The sequence below is a fragment of the Giraffa tippelskirchi genome, chromosome 10 (genome assembly GCF_054371585.1).
Source record: "Giraffa tippelskirchi isolate mGirTip1 chromosome 10, T2T-mGirTip1v1.2.pri, whole genome shotgun sequence".
Classification (NCBI taxonomy): domain Eukaryota; kingdom Metazoa; phylum Chordata; class Mammalia; order Artiodactyla; family Giraffidae; genus Giraffa; species Giraffa tippelskirchi.
Genome location: NC_137284.1, coordinates 161268151 through 161281377, shown reverse-complemented (window position 1 = coordinate 161281377; position 13227 = coordinate 161268151). Strand labels below are relative to the sequence as shown.

Sequence of the window (13227 nt, the reverse complement as noted above, 5' to 3'; positions counted from 1 at the left end):
TTCCAGAGATGCAGAACCGACAGGATGTGTGTGTGTGTGTGTGTGTGTGTGTGTGTGTGTGTGTGTGCAGGGTTTATCTGCAGGGGTTGGATTCTGTGATCGTGGGGTGGGCCTGAGGTTGCAAACTCAGGCAGGAGATGACGCTTCGGTCTTAAGAAGAGCTCCTCCTCCAAGGGGAGCCTCAGTCTTTGCTCCTCAGGCCTTCAGGTGAGTGGCTGAGGCCGAGCACATGGAGGGCAGTGCCCTTTACCTACAGTCACCGATGACGGCTGGTAGTCCCACCACAGGGCCACGCCTGGACCCGTTTGTTTGAACAGCCGAGAGGCCAGCTGACCACGCACAGGGGCAGCATGGAGCCCTTCTGGCACCCAGCCCGGTGCCCACCCTGCTCTGAGGTGGCTCCTGCTGGAGGGCATGGACTGCCCTGTGTGCCCAGAATGCACTTAAACTGGGCCAGAGGCCTGTCGCGAAAGGAGCCGGGAGGGTCACCACGTCCCCGCTCCTGTGAAGGGTGCGCCCCCGGGCACTCGGAGCCGAGTTCTCTCACAGACTTGGCAGCACGTGCTCCGAGGGGTCCTGACAGGGGTGCCCCCCCTCACCCCCCGACCGCGTCCTTTACAGCGGAGAGGGGTCAGTGCGGCGTGGTGGACCCCTGCCTCCCTTCGGCTTCACCAAGCCTAGCAGAGAATGGCCCCCCGTGAGGAGAGGGGGCAGAGCTGCTCACCCTGCTGTTCAGGCTGCAGGCTTCATGTGTGTGGGGCCCCCTGTGGGGCGTGGGCCCCGCAGGCCGCGTGCGTGTGTGCACCTCCCCTGGGAACACGCTCGGTCCGCGGGCTGGGAGGGCTGCGCAGGGTAGTCGGATAAAGGGTGCAGGCTCCACGCCCCCAGCTGCCGTCTGCTGAAGCCCCCTTGGCCCTGCTCCTCCGCCAGCTCTCTGCGTCCCTTTGTCTGTATCTGGAAGAGGCGGAGCCGGTCAGGCCCGTCAGAGGAGCCCCGGGACGTCCTGGTCTCAGTGAAGACAGGCTGTGTGGGGTCCACAGCGGGACAGCTGGGCCTTGAGGGTACAGGGAGGTCCCCAGGACTGGGCTGCCTGATGCTGGCCGCCTGCGCTTTGCCGAGGCCCTGCCAGCCTGAAGCCCGGGCCGAAGAGGGTGGCCGAGGCTCCCCTGACCTCAGCCCTGGGCCTCTCACCTGAGTGTTTCCCCCAAAGGCTCACTTCATCCGTCCGATGCCACTCGGCCTGTCCTTTGTTACCTTAAAAACGGGTGGTTTTGAGACACGTTTTCACATGAGGGGCTTCGCCTCTGGTCTCCGCTCCTTGTGGCTTTGGGTGGACGAGCAGGCCTGTGGGCTCAGATTCAGGCGGGATCCGTCCCCACCCGGGGGGCGGTCTGTGCTCCGCCGCCTCGCTCAGTTTTCTTTGGAGGCTCTCAGGACCCGTCCCGTCTCCGTCTCTCCCGCGCAGTGAGCATCAGACGGACTGGTTGGGCGGCCGAGCTCTGGAGCCCAGGGCCCAGCCATCAGCGTCACCCGGAGCCTGGGTGTTCGCCGGTCATGGCCTCTCACGGGGTATCTGCTGCTTTGGGTGCAGCGGGTGGGTGTTTTTCTTCTTTTCATCTTGAAAGTGAAAGTAAAAGTCGCTCAGTCGTGTCTGACTCTTTGTGACCCCATGGACTATACAGTCCATGGAATTCTCCAGGCCAGAATACTGGAGTGGGTAGCCTATCTCTTCTCCAGGGGATCTTCCCGACCCAGGAATTGAACCGGGGTCTCCTGCACTGCAGGCGGATTCCATCTCACCTTTCTTTTCTCCTCTTGGAGACATGCAGGAGTACGTGTGTGTCTGTGACTTGGGACCTGGTAGCACTGGGCGTGGTCCTGCTCGTGCCCGCGTCCAGATCTGTGCCGCAGGAAAGGGGGGTGCCCCCCACACATGGGCTCTGAGTCTCCCCGAGCCCAGGGAGCCCCCGTCTCCACTTCCGGGGGTGTCTCTGCAGCCCAGAGCCCGCCTGGCCCTGGGCCCCTTCATGTTTAAATGTCGTGATTGGGGTTCCGTGGAGCCCTAACCTCAGCCCTGCCAGCTCCGTCACGGTTTCCAACTCAGAGGCGAGATTCAGTAACTTGTGAAATAGGAATTCCAGCAAATTTGTGTTTTCTTGACAGGTTTCTGTAGGTATTCTTTGAACGGTGGATTTTACTGAAGTATCTCTGTGATGAAGCTTGACTGCTAAGGACAAACCTCCGCTTTAACAGCAGTGTGGCCTCCGTCTCAGCCCCTCTGGAGAGACTGCACACATCTTACAGTGAAGGAAAGAGACCTAGCTGTTTATAGCGAAGACAAACTTTATTTTTTTTATCCCCAATAGTAATTCTTTATTCCATCACAGCTACTGCTGAATATGTGACATAAATGTTTGATCACTACTTCTAAATGTAAAAGGTTTAAATTTCAGCTATAGCCCATTTATATCAAACAGACCATATGGCTCTCAAAGCTGCACGAAGCGTATTGGAGAGAAAACCAACGACTTGCTCCACATTCGGCTTCATTTTTCTTTCACTTTCATGGAAACCATAGATTGTTTCTGTGTTTCAGATCAAACATGTTTTTGAGCAAAGAGTACATTACCCAGCTGTCCTAAAAGTCATTACTTGTCGCTGTTCAGATTTAATCCAAGCCATCTGGTATGCTTCTTTCTCTGCATTTATTTTTGAGGCACATCGCAGGAAAGCTGCTTCTCGACATATCTCTCTTGGAAAAGTTACAAAAAGGAAAATGTGTCAGAAACTTTAGGTATCGTTTTATCAATGCATTTTTGCATAAATAATTCAACTATAGTCTAGTTAGGGTTCAAAACCTCAGTGCTATTACTCCAACTTAGAAATAAAATTGAAGACTCCAGAAAACAAACAAATCTTATATTTATGTTTCTAAATGGGGTGGGTCTCAATACTGTGCAACAGGTTAAGTTCTTCTTTTAAATGTGGTTCTGTTGAAATTTCTATCTGAAGACTTGAGACTCCATGGGGGTTAGTGTGTAATGTCTAAGCTAGTGTATTTGTAATTGGTCGTGTACCCAGTAAACAGGTAGAACTGGACTATTTTTATTCTGAAGCCTGAAATGAAGATCTGGGCCCCAGGGGCTTCAGGAAGTGTAAAAGTCATCTCTCGAGAAATGAGCTTGAGACGCATTCGAGCCGTCACGCGGCCATGGTGAAACAGGGCCCAGGGCTGCTTTCTGAAAAATGCATCAGCTTTAGAAACTACAGGAGGATAAGGATGGGGTTCTTTGCACGGCTCTGCTGGATCCTGGGGTGTTTTGTTCCCCTGGCCGCAGCCCCCGTGGTTTCCCGCTCTGTGACTCGCTAACAAGGACAGGGAGGACGCAAGTCTTTGGCCACCGTGTCCATGCAGTGTTACAGGTGTCAGAACAGGAAGCAGGACAAGCGACAGAATAGGTTTTTCTGGAAGCCGTTTGGTTTAGAGTGAAGACACTGCTTTCCTGATCCACATCCGTGACAGCCCCGTCTTTGGGGAAGGAGAGCTCAGAAGTAGCGCCTCCGCGTGTGGATGATTGTGTAACAATGACGACGCCTCCACTTCCCGGAAATGCCTCCTGAGTTGGGAGCAGAAGGCCGCTTTGCAGCCGTGCTGCTCTCCTTTGCCGGGTATGGGGTGTGGGCCCCTCTGCTGGGGGTGGTCCTGGGCTGCACCCTCGGGAGGGAAGCCTGAGAGAAGGGAGGCGGGGAGGTCCGGGACACACCGTGGGAGGCGTGGTCCTGCTCCAAGCCCTCCCGGAGGCCTCAGGCGGCCTCGGCTCCTCTGGTGTCTGCATCCGAGCCCCAGCCAGGCGGTGGCTGTGGCGTGCGCTACGGGCCTGCTCTGGGAAGGAAGGTGGATGGTAGTGTGTCAGGAGAGAGGCGGCTCTCAATGTCCTCTGCTGTCTTACCGAGTGCAGGACCCTGCCTGGCAGAAACCACTGCCGTGTGGCTTGTTCCCACTTGGGCTTGGCCGGGACGGGTGAAATCGTGTGCACAGACAGCCCCTGCTTCCCGAGTGGATGACAGGTGGGCGACATCTCACCGCTGGGCCGGCTCTGCCTGGCGGCTTCTGGCTCAGCGCTGGCGGCCTCCCCCACGCCACCTTCAAAACAGAGACCTCCACCTACCTCCACGCCTAGAGGTGGGGAAGGACAGAATGCTGAGTGTCCCAAGACACTGAAGCATACTTCTCAGCAGCTTGGAGATCTCCTGGTGGTGAGCGTTGGCGCGGGAAGGGAACCTGGGCTTGTTAACTGGACTCTTTACCCTCACGTGTCATTTTAATTCCAGCGGGCGGCACACTGCTGGTTGGCCTGCTGGCATGAAGCGGAAGAGGAAGGTCTGCAGAAATCGGTGTCAACCCTGGAGGACTCATGATTGGGAAGCAAAGAGCCGATGCCCCTCTGACTTCCCACTTTACCAGTGTTTTTGTGAAGCAGCGCAGTTTTGCGAATCTCAAAGCCTCCCCGATGCACTTGACACAGACTCCCAAGTCTATGATTAGTGATTACAGCAGCAAAGGGATGCTGTTGCGCTGTGTGTAATGTCTGCCAAAACAGCCGTTTCCTACAGTGGCGCCTTCTTGGCCAAAAGGGCATCCTGTTCAAAAAAGCCTGGCAGGCCTGTGCCGTCCTCCCAGAGTGTTCTGGGGAGATGGAGGTGCTCGTGCGACCAGCCGCCAGCCTGCAGGCTGGACGACTCCCCCTCAACGCTTGGCGCGCGGCTGTGTGCCGAACAAGGCGATTGAACACGGAGGGCCTTCACGGGGCCGGTGCCCGACGTCCTCGCTCTGCCCAGAGGGGCAGTACTGGGCTGAGGCCTGGCCAGGCCACCCCGAGACTCCGTGACCCTCAACCGTCAGTGGGGAAATTGTGGTAATCCCAGGGACTTTAAAAGAGTTTGTAAAAAAAATAAAAGTCTCTTAATGCTGGTTTTGTGTGTACAAGTGGAAATAGAAACACTGGTATTGATTTAGTGCCCTGAGGGCCGCTGGTCTTAAGTCTGGCCCCAGCGATCCCCGCCCTCTTGGGCCACAGCCTGCAAGGAGGAGCGCCTTCCCTGTGCGTTGGGGCGCTGTCCTGTGCCTCTCTGCCTCTGGCCCAGCTCCCACCGTTCTACCCTCTGCACGTTCCGTGTCCAGAGTCCCAGCACGAGCACTTCCGCTGACGTCGCCTCCTCTGCTTCACCTCCTTCCTCAAAACCGCGTCCCTTGTTTACGTGGTGAGTCGTCCTCACCGCCTTCCCGGGGCCGCGTGTCTCAAGTGTCTGGAGGGTGGCCGTATGCACGCGCCCCTGGCCAGCGGGCTGCTCCGCGACGCAGGTTTCGCTGCCGCCTTGTCACTTCTCCTTTCTGTGCTGCGCTCCGTCCTCCGGGCTTAGTCTCTGTTCCGATGATCCTCTTCTGGGAGCCGTTCTGTGGTTTGTCCCTGGGCATCCGGGCCTCAGCACACACCCTGCTTGTCTGACGGGCCCTGGAGAGGAACTGTGCGTGGCGCCCAGCACTGTGAGCTCTGTTACAGATGCAGTGATTTGTGGGTGGAGGACCTGGCAGCAGGCTTTGTCCTTCGGGCGACTGGCACCGTCATCATCATGGGAACCAGATGCGAATGTGTGCTTGGGGGCAGTGCCGTGTAACCTAGCTGCCTGCCTGGGGTGGGCAGGGCCGGGATGCCACCATCCTCACGGACAGCAGGGCCGGACCTGAAGACCCGAGTGGAACTGGACTCGGGGTCCCGTAACGCATGTAGGTGCTCTCTGGGCAGCTCTGACGTAGGGCCAGGTGGGATGCTGACAGGTAGGGTCACTGTCCGCAGTCAGGTGTGGACAGATGCAGGCCAGGCTCGGTGTGGGGGTGCTGCGGGGCGACCTCACGGACAGGGAGCCAGGACAGGGTGCAGGGGAGGCCTGGGGCAGCCCCGGGGCCCCGCCTCACAGCTGCAGGGCTTCTGAGGGGACCACCCAGCCCCCGATGCACTCCCACGAAAGATGCTGGGAGCTGTGAGTTCAGGAAGTGCTCTGGAGTCCGTCCTGGTGACTGAGTCTAGGCTACGTCACCCTGAGTCATCGAGTCTTCCTTAAGAGATTTTCTGTTTATCACACAGGCAGACGCAGCTTGGCCAAGGAGCCTTGAAGAGGGTCTTTGCTGACCGTCTCCTTCTTGTGTGTGTGATGAGTCACTGCAGCAGGGTGGCCTGGGGTGCAGAGGAAGTCGGCAGACACCGTTCTGAGGGGGGCGCCGTGGCGTCTGATTGGTGGCTGTGGACTCAGTCCAGGGTTCTAAGCTCCTCTGCGTGTAGAGTCCCCAGGGCATCCGTGCTGGAGTCAGTGAGGCTTCCCACGCCCCCCCAGTCCCAGCAGAGTCGGGCCCAGGCCCTGCATCCCAAGGCCCAGGTGCCTGCGGGGTGCCGCCTGGGCACGGAGGTTGGTGGGGCAGCGGGTAATGCCCAGGGACCCCAGGCCGGGAGGGGTGGGCCTCTGGCTGGCTCGAGCAGCTGGTTGAGGGGCCGCTTCGCCCAGTGCAGACGAGCGGTCTCAGAGCAGAGGCTGGAGAGGAGAAGGGAGTCTGGAGGCGAGAAGCAGCAGGTGCAGCCTGTGGCCTGACCATCAGTCAGGAAAGTGGACGCCTGGGCCACTGTTACAGGGCCTTGTGTGGGAGCAGCCGGTTCCTGTCCAGTCCAGCGGGGGTGTCTTTCCTGGCCCGGAGGGTGGATAGCTAATAAATACCTTCTCCTTCCAGCGCCACAGCCTGGCCGTTCGTGTGAGGGGTTCGCAGAGGGTGGGGCCCCGCACCCCGTGTCCATGGCCCCGGGGGTGAGTGGGGACCGTGACACGTCAGCAGTGCTGGTGGTCTCTGACGGCCTCCGCCGTGTGCAGGGGACTTGCCGCTCAGGGACCAGAAGGGGCACGTGGGGCACTTCCCCGCGCATGGTGGCCCCTTCCTGGCATAGACTGAGGGTGATGGTGGGGGCTTCTGGTGCCTGACGGGGACAGTGGGAAGCTGCCTGGCACTGTGAGCCGGGGCTCCTCACACAGCGGGCAGGCGGAGCAGAGCCCTGCCTGTGTGGGGCTGCCTCTGCCCGCCATCCACCAGCCTGGGAGAGAAACAGACTCTGCAATCTACAAAGCAGCGAGCTTCGTGACTGTGCACAGGAGACCTTACTGACGGGCGGACACTAGTGAGGGCCGAGCTCTCGGTCTGAAGGCAGGACTCAATCTCAGAGGAGCTGGGGCCGCGGTGCGGGCTTCAGGCCGAGCACCTCTCCTGCTGGCACCTCCCTGAGGCTTGGCAGAGGTCAGAGGTCAGACTGGACCATTCCACATCCTGGTGCAGGTCTGCTGGGAAGTGCTGACGGACGCTCAGCCTGACGCTGCGGTGGGAGGGGCAGGGAGCTAGCTCCTCCAAGGCTGTTGCTGAGCTGCGTCCCTCCCCGCTTGGGGAGACCAAGGACGTGTGACCTTCGAACGCAAGCCTGGAGGGGCTTTGAGGGACTCCTCAGCCAACTGAGCTAGTTTCTGCAGACGCTGAGGACTGTGGCGTGAAGTCTGCCCTGACCCCTAATGGCAGGACCAGCTGCTGGGACGTGGGACTTCCTGTGGCCCCGTGCGCTCTGGGAGGGTGTGGCGACCCCGGTGGGGTGAGTCGGGCAGAAGGAGGAGACGGGAGACAAGTGAGAGGCGCTCGGTGCCTCAGGTTGGAGGCCCAGGGCTGCGCACGTCCACTCGTGGGGTCAGAAGGGCCAGGCCCACCGGCATGCTCGCGGACGCAGGGGCTTGATCCCCGGGACCTGCTCTGCACCCGCCAGATGCCTGCTCAGCAAGAGGCTGAGCCCCAGGTGGGGAGTGTCTTGTCTTGGGGGGCCCACCCCGAGGGGGAGATGGTGTCCCGAGATGCCCCAGCCTGGCCTCCCCATGCTCCGCGTGCCTCCTTCCCGAGGGACCCAGTCAGTGGGTCCCAGTGTCATCTCGAGACCCGCAACCTGCAGAGACTCCATTTCCAAGTATGGTCGCGTTCCAGGTGGACGTGAATTTTGTGAGGACTCTTGAGCCCATTGCAGGACCCTATTCTCCAAGGGGTGCAGAGCCACGGACATGTTTGCTCTCTTTCCGGCCTAGGAAACAGAGGCTCGGAGAGGCTGGTCTTGCTCAAAGGCTTCAGCTGCTTTGGGACACCCTGGGAGCCTCTGCCGCCTGGTGCCCAGAGGGCCTGAGAGTCACTGGCTTTAGCAGGAAGAGACATTGGCTAGGGCTGGAGGTCAGCTGAGAGAGTGCCCACTCCATCTCGTTCCTCCTGCAGAAGTTTGGGGTCAGCTGTGTAGCCTGGCAGGACGGCAGTGGACCCTGCCATCTTGACCATCGGCTCTCTTCCCAAGCCGCCCTCCCCAGGAAGACACACGCGTGTCCCTGTTGCCCCTGATGAGGCTGCTGCTCTGGGAGTGGGGAGGGTCTGCAGAAAGAATGTGCCCTGGTGGGCGTGTGCTGGGACGTGGGCCTGTGCTGGGAGGTGGGCGCTGTGGACGTGGGCTGCCTGTTTCTTAAGCAGCTGCACGGGGCGTCCACTCCGGGAGGCACTGGCTTGCTCTCTGATGCTGCGTCTCTGGGTGGGCAATGTCAGCACACGTGTCTGAGCTCCACATCTTGGTCTTGGAAGGCTCCTCAGCTCCTCTAGGAACTGTTCTGAATGTCAGCACCTTTGCAAGAACCCCCTCCCCAGCCTCGGTGGTTGAGGCTGGAGCCAGCCAGCAACTCCGTGCCCTCAGGACCTCCAGGGATGCCCTTGCCATCGTCAGCCACTTGGGGTTCGCTCCCTGATGCCTCTTCAGGGCCTGAGCTGCTGTCCGCTGTGGATATGTCCCGTGTGTGGCAGTGGTCCACTTGCTGGTGGACGAGCCTGGGTCCCAAGGAGGAGGGCTCCCTGTCCAGTCAGCATGCCGGCAGGGGCTGGAGCGCAGAGGCTGAGGGGACGCACTGATTGGCCTCCTCCTTCTCAGAGAGAGAGTGGCTGCCCGGGCCGGTGGCTGAGTCTTGGTGGAGCCAGCTCAGAAGCAGAGCCCCACAGGCAGGGGCACACAGGTCCCCCCTTACGGACCTGCGATAGGCTGTATCCTGACCACTTGCGAGGGGCAGGCCCGGGCCTCTCCTCAGACCTCACGACTGTCCGGGTCGCGGGCTTTCCCTTCTCACTGTATAGCCTGCTCGTCTCTTCAGAAGCTGCCGAAGCTCAAACCTCCAGAGCCCCAGGGCTGCAGCCACAGGGCATCCACCCAGCCCCGGGGGTTGCGGGTGGGCAGGAGGGGGGCCTGCTGTGTGCCTGCACTCCTCCCTGGTGGGCCTCCTCCCTGTAGGTCTCCTCCCTGTAGGGCTCCTCCCTGTGGGGCTCCTCCCTATGGGGCTACTCCCTGTGGGGCTCCTCCCTGTGGGGCTCCTCCCTGATGGGGCTCCTCCCTGTGGGGCTCCTCTCTGTAGGGCTCCTCCCTGTGGGGCTCCTCCCTATGGGGCTACTCCCTGTGGGGCTCCTCCCTGTGGAGCTCTTCCCTGTGGGGCTCTTCCCTGATGGGGCTCCTCCCTGTGGGGCTCCTCCTTGGTGGGGCTCCTCCTTGGTGGGGCTCCTCTCTGATGGGGCTCCTCCCTGTGGAGCTCCTCCCTGATGGGTCTCCTCCCTGATGGGGCTCCTCCTTGATAGGACTCCTCCTTGATGGGGCTCCTCCCTGATGGGGCTCCTCCCTGGTGGGGCTCCTCCCTGTGGAGCTCCTCCCTGTAGGGCTCCTCCTTGATGGGGCTCCTCCCTGGTGGGGCTCCTGCCTGTGGAGCTCCTCCCTGATGGGTCTCCTCCCTGATGGGTCTCCTCCCTGTGGGGCTCCTCCTTGATGGGGCTCCTCCCTGGTGGGGCTCCTCCTTGATGGGGCTCCTCCCTGGTGGGGCTCCTCCCTGTGGAGCTCCTCCCTGATGGGTCTCCTCCCTGATGGGGCTCCTCCTTGATGGGACTCCTCCTTGATGGGGCTCCTCCCTGTGGGGCTCCTCCCTGATGGGGCTCCTCCCTGATGGGGCTCCTCCTTGATGGGGCTCCTCCCTGTGGGGCTCCTCCTTGATGGGGCTCCTCCTTGGTGGGGCTTCTCCCTGTGGGGCTCCTCCCTGTGGGGCTCCTCCCTGTAGGACTCCTCCTTGATGGGGCTCCTCCCTGTGGGGCTCCTCCCTGTAGGAGTGGGTGTTGCCCGGGAGGAGGAGCAGTGGGAGGGTGGGTGGGAGACAGGTGGGCCAGACCCCAGGCCTCCCTGCGCATCCGGGGAGCTGAGAATGTCCGAGGCTGAAACGTAAGCCCGTGGTGGGTGCTGTCCACACCTGGAGACGCCGCTGGTTCATCTGTGAGACAGGAGTCGTGCATGAGAAGGTGTCACTCCTGGGTGCAACGAACATTGGATGAGACCCTGCTTGCTGAGGGAGGCAGGGATGGTCCGCCTTTGATGCCTTTTTTTTTTTTTAATTAGAGACGGTAAAGTGATTGCTAGAATGGGTGGCAAATGTGGGGATTAACTTTATATCTTTAAAAGCAACATTTTCAGCAGCAGACAAACAAACAAACACAACCCCCACAGGGGACGTGCACTGTCTGTGTTAGCAGTGTTTCACAGAGACACACTCGGCCTTTGATCAAAGCTGGAATTCTGATCCGACCTCCCATCTTCTCCGTGGTTCACAGTCACCACCACAGTCAGAGTGAAAGGGTGCGTGAGTGTTTGAATCTATTTCCGCAAACTCAAGGGAAACACATATACCGTGAAAGTACCTCTTCCCATGATTTGGATTTTTCTGGGCCCTTGCATTACCCATTTTATTAGTTTGCTCTTGACACACACAATAATCAAGGTCGCTTATGCAGAAATAAGTGGTGAATGTTCACTTTCTCCTAATTTTACAACAGGAGACTGTCCGGAACTTCCTGTGAGATGCTCCTGGGTGTTCAGCATCTGTGTTTGCACTCTCCCAGAGGAGAGAGGCCCCCTGGCTGGTGTCCACAGGACTGATTTCCTCCTCTGCATCTTCTTGTTCAGTTCTGTTTGAAAAATTCCTCTGAGCACAGAACTACTCCAGTTTGGCTGTTAAGCTGTGGCCCAGGAACAGGTTTATTCAAATAAAAATGATATAAAGATGTGTTCTTAATAATTTCTTTGGTTTATGAACATTTTCTAGTGCCTCTGGTGGTGGTGGTTGTCAATCACAAAGAAGGGGTGAAGGTGTGCTTTGATTATGTGTGTGTTTAGGTTAGAGTGAGACTCCGCCAGTTGTCAGCGTAGCTCAATGGGCAGAGTCTCAAGGCGGCCCTATGGCTGCTATCAGGGGGTCTCCACTGACCTGAAATCGGGGAGCTTTGAGGACTTGAGTCGTGAAGTATTGCTGTTGCCCCGGAGGAGTTTCCAGTTGATCTGCTTTGTCTCAGCTCCACAGCTTTCCAGGCCACGAGAGGGCTCCCGCCTCAGGCGAGGCGGTTCAGTCTGGGTCTGGAGGTCTTTGTCTGAACTTTGACCTTCTCAGAGGCGGAACCCACCCCCCCCCAGGAACTCTCACTCCAGGGCCCTCCCTGACAGCCAGAGGGTGTGCGCCTGTGGGAGGTGTGGCCCACGGGGCCAGCGGCTGAGTGTTTGCCGTGGGTGAGCCTGTGTGGTGTGCACTGTGTCCACTGCACATTTGTAACTTTCTCTCCACGCTCCACAGTCGAGGGAGTGAAGTAATTGGCCTGAAGGCACGGGTCTGTCTCGAACTTGGCTCTGTTTGATGTCAGGCAAGAGAAACAAAAACTAGCTGAAATACAAACCTCAAGGAGACCCCAGGGCAGGGGCGTTTGAGTCCAGGAAGTTTTCACGGAAGCCAAGTGTGGAAGGTGGCAGCTGCTCGTTCAGCAGGACAGCGGGTGAAAGTGGCCTCGTGACGCCGCAGCAGGACAGGACCTGGGCGGCGAGTCCAGGCTACAGCAGGAGGCCATCGGGTGACCAAGGGGTACAGACGGTGGGGGGCAGCCCGGCCTCCATGGGAGCCGCCGCCCTGGGGGCCGTGGGGGGAGTCCAGCCCTCAGGGTACCAGCCTCTCCATGGCAGAGGCCGCCCTCCCATCTCCATTTCAGCTGAACGTCTCAAGAGCCTCAGCATCTTCGGCCAGAGGACACGGCCTCCCCGCTTTGCTATTGGAAAGGGTTCTAGGCTCTCCACGGTGAGGCCCCACAGAGGAGTTTCACCTTTTCAAGCATGGACAGAGTATAAACTAGGTGGAGTTCAGAAAAGTAAATTCTGTACGTTCAGGAAAATACTGGCTACTGCACAGCTGGACTGGAGAAGGCAACGGCACCCCACTCCAGTACTCTTGCCTGGAAAATCCCATGGACGGAGGAGCCTAGTAGGCTACAGCCCATGGGGTCGCTAAGAGTCGGATACGACTGGGCAACTTCACTTTCACTTTTCCCTTTCATGCACTGGAGAAGGAAATGGCAACCCACTCCAGTATTCTTGCCTGGAGAATCCTAGCGACGGCGGAGCCTGGTGGGCTGCCGTCTATGGGGTCGCACAGAGTCGGACACGACTGAAGCGACTTAGCAGCAGCAGTAGCAGCACAGCTGGACAAGTCGCATTTTTGCAGTAGGGAGAATTGTGCAGGTAAAACACTATTTATTAGAAATTCTTGCAGTTTGTGGTTTGTTACCTGCCGATTCCCACGGGTCAGATGCCTGTAGCTCCTTTTGTGTCCCTGTTGAGCAAGCGCTGAGCAAGCGTTTCCTCCAGAGGCCTGTGCTGGACAGGCCAGCTCTGCGGAGGTTTTAATTAGGACTTCAGACTCGGGACCAAGCCTTGGTTCACAGCCAAAGCCTGCGAAACCTCCATGGCCACACCTGGCCTTGGCTCTGGGATCCAACGCTTGATGCCCACCGCCCCCCTTGCTAGCATCGGGCACCACATTTACAGTCACTAAAACCAACTGTAAAACTTTGGTCGGGGGCAGTGCATTCTGCGTAAGTGATTTTTTATAGAATTAATTTTTCTTATTGTCACGGTGATGCCTTTTAACTTAGAAAGTTCAGAGGGCACAGGTGATCAACAAGAAGGTCTGGGTCGCTCCAGTGTTGTGTCCGTGCTGATATGTGTGTCCTGTCTTCTCTATGGGAGGTGCCTGAGTGTTCCTAGAGATGAAGTCATAGTGTAATTT

General features: G+C 58.7%; 1 protein-coding gene across 1 annotated transcript in view; it reads left to right on the top strand.

Annotated features, from left to right (window-relative positions):
- The window catches only part of PTPRN2 (protein tyrosine phosphatase receptor type N2), a 587908-nt gene that overhangs the window by 96628 nt on the left and 478053 nt on the right, over positions 1-13227 (top strand). The gene's annotated exons all lie outside the window — the stretch shown is intronic.